Source organism: Schistocerca cancellata, chromosome 4, assembly GCF_023864275.1.
Source record: "Schistocerca cancellata isolate TAMUIC-IGC-003103 chromosome 4, iqSchCanc2.1, whole genome shotgun sequence".
Lineage (NCBI taxonomy): Eukaryota > Metazoa > Arthropoda > Insecta > Orthoptera > Acrididae > Schistocerca > Schistocerca cancellata.
In genome coordinates, this window is record NC_064629.1 from 642,679,084 (window position 1) to 642,687,685 (window position 8,602).

The 8,602-nt window shown below is 40.8% G+C and overlaps 1 protein-coding gene across 4 annotated transcripts in view; it reads right to left on the reverse strand.

Moving 5' to 3' along the window:
- LOC126183372 (oxysterol-binding protein-related protein 11-like) overlaps nt 1-8,589 on the reverse strand; it is a 194,370-nt gene extending 185,781 nt beyond the window's left edge. The window contains exons 1-2 of one of the 4 annotated variants that reach the window (XM_049925303.1): nt 8,423-8,589; nt 8,294-8,330 (exon numbers count right to left, since the gene is read on the reverse strand). The gene's annotated coding sequence lies outside the window, so the exon portion shown is untranslated. Of the gene's footprint in view, nt 1-8,293 lie in introns of all 4 variants that reach the window. The other 3 variants (XM_049925305.1, XM_049925302.1, XM_049925304.1) reach the window with 3 other exon arrangements.
- Between the last annotated feature and the right edge of the window lie 13 nt (nt 8,590-8,602).

Genomic DNA, 8,602 nt, shown 5'->3' on the forward strand with positions numbered 1-8,602 from the left:
CAAGCAAGACAGTACACATTTCTTCAATCCTTAGGCCCTACCTTTTTTTCTCTCGATTATTGCTACAGCTTTATATAGCGTACTTTCCTTTCTGGGAACGAATCTATGACTTCATCAAAGCTCGTCAATGTTTTGCTACATGAAGAAACCAAATGTCGTTGTCTATTATTAGAAAAGCTGTTAATACAAATTGTACCCAAGACTGGTGTGGTTTCTCGATCTGATTACGTGTATTTTGTCACTGCTAGATAAAACAAAATAGGCCTGTCTAATATTGCAGCAATTGTTACACACACCAAATAAACGAGACTGTTTTAGCACAAATTCTCATTTTTATAACACTACAGAATATAATTCACGAAGTACCAATATCAAATGCCTATTAGGCCTACTACAAGAAAAAGTTTTATGTTAGGAAATAGTTTCACATTTCATTCAAACTCTCTCGCTTCTGAAGCATGAGATCGAAAAGTAGTAGTATGAAATTTTTATATAAATTTGGAATCTTCATATTCTTCTGTAATTTGTGAGAGTCCCCGTTTCTTCTACTTCCTCGTTCTGATAGACAATCTTGTCATCACTGTAACTATTCCTGCCAGTGTCAAAACTTATTCTTTGACACAATCACTGATTTAGCTATCCCGCATTTATTCTCCGGTTAGCCGTTATTAAGTGTTCGTACAACGCGGTTTCCGCGCTACTCCCAGAATAGAACTTTAGTGGCTGTTAGCTGGGGACTGTATAACTGGCCCTTGGTGGTGTAGCAGTCTGGTCAAAAATTTTCCGTCAAAATTTCATTTTCTCGGATACACGGAGGAGACAATATGCCTTATTTGTTCCCTGTTATTTCTGTTAGTCATTCATTTCCACTCTGGTAGTCTGAATCTATGGAATTCGCTAGTAGTTATAACAACACTGACTATTTGCAAACCCAGTCAACCACATAAACAGCAATTGGCATTCACCCGATCGGCTTTATTCCACTCAGCTCGTATAGACCCGTCCCCTTTTGTCTGCAGGAAAGTTTATTTCTAGATGTGACGGGGATTCCGCTGGCAGAGACATCACATACACTACGCGAGCATTCAAAAATCAACTTGCTATTCTTTCATAAATCAACTTAGAATTTGTTCTAAAATGTTCAAAAACCAGCCGGGATGCGTTCAAAATCATATGAATAATCGATAGACCAACGTGCGCTGGACGCTAGGCGCTTTGTGAAACAAGGTCTTTTTCCTCAATAATATGAATTTGGCACCCTTCCCCCCGAAACTGCCGCCTGGGGCAGTACCCAGGTTTGCTCCCAGGCCTGTTGCGTACACGTGAATCTGGCAGCTTAGGCGCACCAGTAAAATTTTTCCGGATAGCATCTGGCTGCTTGCTGCTATTGCTTATTTACACTACTGACCATTAAAATTGCTACACCAAGAAGAAGTGCAGATGATAAACGGGTATTCATTGGACAAACATATTATACTAGAACTGGCATGTGATTACATTTTCACGCAATTTGGGTGCATAGATCCTGAGAAATCAATACCCAGAACAACCACCTCTGGCCGCAATAACGGCCTTGATACGCCTGGGCATTGAGTCAAACAGAGCTTTGATGGCGTGTACAGGTACAGCTGCTCATGCAGCTTCAACACGATACCACAGTTCATCAAGAGTAGTGACTGGCGTATTGTGACAAGCCAGTTGCTCGGCCACCATTGACGAGATGTTTTCAATTGGTGAGAGATCTGGAGAATGTGCTGGCCAGGGCAGCAGTCGAACATCATCTGTATCCAGAAAGGACCGTACAGGACCTGCAACATGCGGTCGTTCATTATCCTGCTGAAACGTAGGGATTCGCAGGGATCAAATGAAAGGTAGAGCCACGTGTAACCAATGGCACCCCATTCCATCACGCCGGGTGATACGCCAGTATGGCGATGACGAATACTCGCTTCCAATGTGCGTTCACCGCGATGTCGCCAAACACGGATGCGACCATCATGACACTGTACACAGAACCTGGATTCATCCGAAAAAATGACGTTTTGCCATTCGTGCACCCAGGTTCGCCGTTGAGTACGCCATCGCAGACGCTCCTGTCTGTGATGCAGTGTCAAGAGTAACCGCAGCCATGGTCTCCGATCTGATAGTCCATGCTGCTGGAAACGTCGCCGAACTGATCCAAACTGATCTTCCCCGACGTCGGCTTCTACCAGTTTTTCCATTCGTCTGTAAAGAATTTGCGTTAGTATTTTGCAGCTGTGACTTATTAAACTGATAGTTCGGTAATTTTCACATCTGTCAACACCTGCTTTCTTTGGTATTGGAATTATTACATTCTTCTTGAAATCTGAGGGTATTTTGTCTGTCTCATACATATTGCTCACCAGATGGTAGAGTTCTGTCATGACTGGCTCTCCCAAGGCCGTCAGTAGTTCTAATGGAATGTTGTCTACTCCCAGGGCCTTGTTTCGATTCAGGTCTTTCAGTGCTCTGTCAAACTCTTAGGGAGCGAAAGGCTATTTACAGTTTGTACAGAAACCAGCTGGCAGTTATAAGAGTCGAGGGACATGAAAGGGAAGCAGTGGTTGGGAAGGGAGTGAGACAGGGTTGTAGCCTCTCCCCGATGTTATTCAATCTGTATATTGAGCAAGCAAAGAAAAATTCAGAGTAGGTATTAAAATCCATGGAGAAGAAACAAAAACCTTGAGGTTCGCCGATGACATTGTAATTCTGTCAGAGACAGCAAAGGACTTGAAAGGACGATATAAGATGAACAACAACAAAAGCAAAACGAGGATAATGGAATGTAGTCGAATTAAGTCGGGTGATGCTCGAGGAATTAGATTAGGAAATGAGACACTTAGACTAGTAAAGGAGTTTTGCTATTTGGGGAGCAAAATAAATGACGATGGTCGAAGTAGAGAGGATATAAAATGTAGACTGGCAATGGCAAGGACAGCGTTTCTGAAGAAGAGAAATTTGTTAACATCGAGTATAGATACAAATGTCAGGAAGTCATTTCTGAAAGTATTTGTATGGAGTGTAGACGTGTATGGAAGGGAAACGTGGATGATAAATAGCTTAGACAAGAAGAGAATAGAAGCTTTCGAAATGTGGTGCTACAGAAGAATGCTGAAGATTAGATGGGTAGATCACATCACTAATGAGGAGGTATTGGATAGAATTGGGGAGAAGAGGAGTTTGTGGCACAACTTGACAAGAAGAAGGGACTGGTTGGTAGGACATGTTCTGAGGCATCAAGGGATCACAAATTTAGCATTGGAGGGCAGCGTGGAGGGTAAAAATCGTAGAGGGAGACCAAGAGATGAATACACTAAGCAGATTCAGAAGGATGTAGGTTGCAGTAGGTACTGGGAGATGAAGAAGCTTGCACAGGATAGAGTAGCATGGGGAGCTGCATCAAACCAGTCTCAGGACTGAAGACCCTAACAACAACAGTGTAGCTAGCTGCCACAGTTCTGTAGCCAGAAGTGGGAGAAGGTACTAGTCATACATGACTCAACTGCACATGCGCAGAAGCTCGCTAGCAACCACTCAAATGAATCTATTGTAAAAAGTTGTGAAGTCACACTCATCGGAGGCAATTTGTTGTTGTGAAACATTGCATAGTCTTCCTAAAGCCTTTGGCACATTTTGCTGTTGGCGGACGCTTACATGAGCACTGTGTTTTGTTGTTGTATATGGCGCATTTCCTTTGCAACTTAAGTTTTATTTTCGTTTTTTTTCCCTCTTGTTCGTTTTTTATTGCTGCAGTATTATTCTGCCAAGATACAGTAATAGTCTTTGTTAGAGTATTGGTTCTTACCAGTCAAAGTTACAAAAATTTCACTGAAAACTAAAACAATGAAAAATTCCCGGAATTCTAAAAAATTCCCAGGTTTTTCCCGGTTTTCTCCCGGATGAGAAAATTCCCGGGTTTTTCCCGTATCTTCTGGTTGTCCCGGGTCGTATACACACTGTATATGCAGAACCTTGAAGATGAACTGACTACGGAAATTGACGACAGCACCAAAGAGAAGAAAAGTGGTCCATCAAGTTACTGAAGTGAGCCTCGAGGTTAGAACAGTTCTCATGAAGTGACAAAAAGTATATCTTGGGTTTCATTCGGTTTCAGTGAGAGACTATCTGGTACTGAGGCACTGCATTCCATGCCAAGACCTAGACCTAGGTCATTTGGCAAGACATTGCGATAAACAAGTAGTAAGTTGTGGACACTGTGGGGAAAGAGGTCATATTACAAAAGACTGTAATAAAATCAAACACGCAGTAGTGTGTGTGCCACGTAAATATCGGTGTAAAAAATGCACAGGGAACAAAACCAAATGTCACATATATCAAACCCTCCTAACAAGGCAGATTTTAAAAATGGATTATGGGTAGGTTTTTCATAACAGTAGAAAGCAATGAGGACTGTAATGACACAAAGTGCAAGCTATGTAAGAAACATGTCACCATCGAGGAGGAGGTGTCAGAAGAGCAAGGAATTTATGGCAAAAAGTGAGCAGTAAGTACCATAGAACAGAGCATGCAACACAGACTGAAGTACAGCATCCTGCACCTACAAAAAAGCAGGAGAGAAGTTTTTGGTGAAAATTCATAACTATGTGGTATAACAGAAGCAAGATCAGAGACAGATCTGGGAGTGACATAAGCGAACTGGATTTGGTGGCACAAACTGGGCAGTTGTATGTAGAATGTGACAACACACAGCCTGAGGAATAAACTGTGCTACCTACAGAAGCAAAAGAAGGTTTGCCAATGTAGGAAGTGAATCTGCAACAAAAACAATGCAAGACTCAGAGCCAGCTCATGCAGGAAACAAACACCTTCTACAAAGAAGTAAACAGTAACATACAGATCAGAACAGACCCGTGACAGATTTATGAACGCATAGAGAGCATTATGCAACTCACTAGAGTGGAAGAGCCAACGACGCTTACTACAGTGTTAAGACATCTAGTAAGATATAAGCATCCAGAAGGGGAGTATATTACTTTCCCTGTACCTGATTTTGTGGATAGAATCCACCTCAGAGTAAACAACCTGCCAACAGAAGTGGAAAAACTGGAGAAGCTACTGAAGCAGGTTTCTGTCAGAGGAAATGAATCATTCTCTTTAGATACTCTGTACAAGCACTTTGTGATGACACGTGGTAATACAGCATTTGATTAAAGGCGAGTAGACCAAGTGTGTCGAATATAAACCTATCACCCCTAATGGAGATAAAAATAGGACAAGTTTAATGCCATGAGAAGTTTCAGCGTATTGCACGAGGCTAGAAGAGTGCCTCCAAGAACCATATACGAAGGCAGTACAGATCACCAGTATGCCAATAACTGCCCAGATAGTCACACAAGGTCAGCATCCTATGGCAGCAATAATAGTACTTAACAAGGCCATTACAGTGACAAAAATATCACAATACTGTTCAGAACACGTAATCTGTGAGGAACTGTTAACTGTATTTTCATTTTAGTCATGAGATAGATGAGTATCTGCTAAGACTTAAGGATATTAGTCACATAGGATGTAGGTTGCAAGTGCTACTCAGAGATGAAGAGGCTAGCACAGGAGAGGAAGTCATGGTGTGCCGCATCAAACCAGCCAGATGACTAATGACAAAAAAAATGACGAACTAAGCCTCTTGGGTGTTCCATTGGTACAAATGCAAAGTCAGTATTGTGGCATACCCGCCTGACTGATGACTGTGGAAGACAACTAGAAGAAGCCATTGTGGAACTCAACCTATCGGTATTGAATGTGCCTCACAATCTGCCAACCTACAAAGGAAGGGTCACAGCAACATCAAGTACTGATGTCACTTTAGCAAATACGGCAGCAATGCACAGTGCGAGAGACTGGAAGGTTGTGAGTGACCACAATAACATACATTATACTATCACTGGAAGGGAAATCCAAGATGACACAAAAAACATGCACATAAGGCTCGAATATAAGATCAAGGATGCTAACAGGGAAAAATTAAGAAGAGTGTTTCAGAGTCCAGGAACTCCATCACTGGGAGATAATGTAGATGTTGAAGTGCAAGAACTGACAGTGGCTATGCATAGGGAAATGGAGGCATCAATACCTATCAGCAGAGGTCATTCTAAAGGAGTACCTTGCATCTGGACCGAGGAACTATAAAAATCAAGATGTAACACACGAAGAGCCAGGAAGCTATACCAGAGCAGCATGACTCAAGAAAAAGGAATTCGAAGGTTGCATAGATATAGATATTTTAAACAACATTTTAAGGAAGATTGGTGGAAAACATAATGGAACGATGGAAGCAATTTGTGGAGGCTAACTTAGTCACCGATCCCTGGGGGTGTACCATACAAAATAGTCTGCAAGAAAATGTGGTCACCAACAGTCTTATCCACTCTCAGAAGGAATGATGGGATGGTAAGAGAATGCTGGGAACAGTCAGTTGCCCTGCTAATGAGAAACCTACTTCTTGAGTACGGATAAGAAGGCAAGACAGATGATCTTCGTAGGTTACAGGACATGTTATGGGAAGAATATAGGAACAGTAAACTTGTGTACCCCTTTCCACAAGAAGAAATTAGGCATATAATTTTAAGACTGCAAAAGAAAAAATCTCCAGGACCGGATGGACAAACTGCCGAAGTAATGCAAGCCTTATGCGACCAATTAGATAGTTACTTGTGCAATCTTGGTCATTGGGTGTCTCTTGCAAGGAAGGGTCCCTGCGCTGTGGAAGAACGCTTCACTTCCTCTTATCAGAATGACTACCAGTCACTTAGAGGTATGTATCATGAACACAGCAAGAGTAGATTGTTATAGCAGCACTACATAAAATCTTTGTTGTAGTCACAGATTGATATTCAGTGCACACCGATGTCTATGTTCAGACAATATTTACTGCACTTTTTGTCATAAAAACATATTACAAGTTAAATCACAAAATTTGTATTACACAACTGAGAAATCTTGGCAGGGTATTTTGCCAAATATTACATACATACATAACACAAATTATGGAAAATCCAAAGGAGAAGAGGGTATGGGAGACATTATGTAACTCTTCCCAAACGCAAGTCTTTAAAACAATCTCAATTTGAATTAAATATCTATTATTCTATGGAAAATTATTTTAGTGAAAAGTACAATAAATCTAAATGGTAAACCATACCCCAGTATATGTTTACATTTCCCGTTTGGTAGTGCAGATTTAGAACTTCAATAGTGTAAAAAAATTGACATTCAACAACCAACTGAGTCTCATGCATTGAAAGTTCCATTTCTTCTATTACCTGAGTGCTTTAGAAAATGTACCCCAATAATGTAGCTGTCTGCTACCACTAGTGTAGTATCTGGTGGGATCAAAGAATAGCATGCAATTCTGAGGCCAATATTTATATGTTCTAACATAAAAGTTGAACATTATGGTGAGGATGGGAGGATGAAGTTTATGTTCTCTTGTGAAATAATTATAATTACTCACACCAACAGAGTCTCTTTTGAATTAAGAAAACAAAAAAATGAAAAAGCAGAAACCAGTAGATGCCCAAAACATAGTCAAAATTTCATGGCTATCATTTGATAGGTCAATATATTTTCTTTTCTAGTCTCTCTCTCTCTCTCTCTCTCTCTCTCTCTCTCTGCAAATTTAGTGGCTGTCAAGATCACTTGACATACGACAAAATAAAGCAATTAATGAGGAAAAACTTCGATGGATAGCAGGTAATTTTTTTCTGTGATTGATGGTGTATAATCATAGTTTACAAACTATTAGTTGCATGTAACATTGGTGCCTTAAAAAGTATCATCTGCAGTCCCCCCCCCACCCACTCGAAATCGCTCACACTTTGGTATGGCCTTAAATGTTGGGAATTTTTTACTTATGCGTTCAGATTTGGGGACTAACATGTACAGCATATTCGTTCTTTGACTTTATACCAACAGCAGTTCTTCCTAATAACAAATACTAGGATCCATCACTAGAAGAATTTCGAAACACGACGTATGTTGGTTCACTATCTTCAAAAACACAGAGCTGGTGTATTCGCTTGATTATACTGTTACGCAAATTAAAGAGGGGCAATGCCTTGACAGTAAGTCGTTGTTGACATGATGATGCAGGACCGAGTCCCTTCTGTCAGCTCTCCGTATCTAATCTTACAGTATCAAAAGCAGTAGCCACATAAACTGTACAGTCGGTATAAGTGGCGCGACAACACAACCTCGGTAGGCCTAAATTTAGATATTAGTCTAACAAATATTATTACAGCGAGATGACATTTACCTTGAAATATAAAACAAGCTTCCAAACGCCGAGATTACTGTAATTAATCAACAGAGACAGCCAATAACAACATAAAGCCCTTTACACTACTATATCCTGCACTCATGAGTCACTGTAAGCATGTGCTACCTGTCAGTAATCAGCTGCGAAACATCAACCAGTTGGAAGCCCACCACAACATTGCCGCATGTTTTTCCGATAGTATCATAGCGTAAGATACCGGTTCACACTCGAAATCCTTATCATCTTGCGCTGCCACAGAGAACATCCCATACTAGTATCAAATTAAGATCGTCTTTCCTGGTTGTA